The sequence below is a fragment of the Tachypleus tridentatus genome, chromosome 2 (genome assembly GCF_004210375.1).
Source record: "Tachypleus tridentatus isolate NWPU-2018 chromosome 2, ASM421037v1, whole genome shotgun sequence".
Taxonomy (NCBI): Eukaryota; Metazoa; Arthropoda; class Merostomata; order Xiphosura; family Limulidae; genus Tachypleus; species Tachypleus tridentatus.
In genome coordinates, this window is record NC_134826.1 from 143,742,854 (window position 1) to 143,744,308 (window position 1,455).

General features: G+C 30.7%; 1 non-coding gene across 1 annotated transcript; it reads right to left on the reverse strand.

Moving 5' to 3' along the window:
- Positions 1-952: 952 nt before the first annotated feature.
- TRNAG-CCC (transfer RNA glycine (anticodon CCC)) lies at positions 953-1,023 on the reverse strand. The gene has a single exon. It is a non-coding gene; the product is annotated as a tRNA-Gly (tRNA).
- Positions 1,024-1,455: the final 432 nt, after the last annotated feature.

Here is a 1,455-nt window from a genome sequence, read left to right on the forward strand (position 1 = left end):
TTTCAAATCTTTTCCAGGTCACGTGCGTACTGAACTATCACGAATGTGTTTTTTATCGTGTTTATTACTACCATTGTTAACATTCACGTTTTTAGTTTTAAAAAAGAAACATTTAGTTCGACAAAATACGGCAATGTAAACTTTTATCATTCAGTTACGTGTGTAATTAAATATACTAAAAAACATGCTTGAACAGCGAACGTGTATCAGATTGATAAATTGAAATGATAAAAGTTGACAGTACCATGTTTGTTAATATAAGACTTGTTAGATTTCTTTTCATTGTATAAGGAAGAACGTATCTCTTTGATTGTACTACATAACAATACATTTATTTGAAATAAATTATACACCGTTTATTCAACGATATATATACAGATATGCTACGTGGTCCAATCTTGTTATTTAGTAAAAAAAAGCTTTCACTGTATCTTACGTTTCGTAAATCGCACGCATAAAAACAACAACGCATAATTAATTAAGAACGTTGACGTACTCCTGGGGTCAAATTCTATGATTTGTGTCAAAGTTGAGTGTGAAAGCTTAAATAAAATTCAATTACCAAACTTACGAGCAAATATTCAGCTGTTTGGTGACTGTTTTAATGTAGACTACAATTTCAAGGACTGAAAGCGTTTGGCTAAACAGGTTACTTGAGTACGCTATGAAGGTCATGTTGTCCCAATCTCTTGTATGTTCAAAGAAGTCGCTTAAGCTTGAAACGAAGCTGAATCAGGAGTGAAAAAGACATTTCTAATTATTCTGTTTGAGACTCACAGCGATTTTCTTTTTGCACAAGAATTTATAACTTCTGACAGATTTGTTAAGTTCATCTAAAATAATTATTTCAGATGGACTTGTGAAAGTTTAAGAAGTTAAACCTTGTCTATTTCCATCACAACGATTTTATTTATAAAGGAAAAAAAATAATAATAATTTTCAGCTTAAATGTTGCGCCGCCCGGGAATCGAACCCGGGTCGCAAGAATGGGAATCTTGCATGATACCACTACACCAGCGGCGCTTGGTATTATATTATGCTATATTACTTAAATTATATGAATACTACTTATAAATTGTTTTATGATTACGTTTATCAGACTTTAATTGTTAATTTTTATAGTAGATAGTTAAATCTGAATCAATAATAAAATCAAGAAAACATGTTTGGCAGCTGATGTAACTTAATACAGGTAATTCACATGCTGCCGCATGTGCTGTCCTCTAACAATTTTATGTTGAACTATTTGTACCGTGATCACGAAGAATCTGTCATATAGTTTTGTGCTAAGCTATAAATAAACAGAAACTAAGAAATCACAAAGTTTGTTTTATGAATATAACAAAATTATACGTGTGGTTATTTTTAGTATATTGATTTCAGTTGTAATTCAAACGTTTTATTTGTTTCTTTGAATTGAATGTTGTCTATTGTTGAATGTGACAAATAACTTAC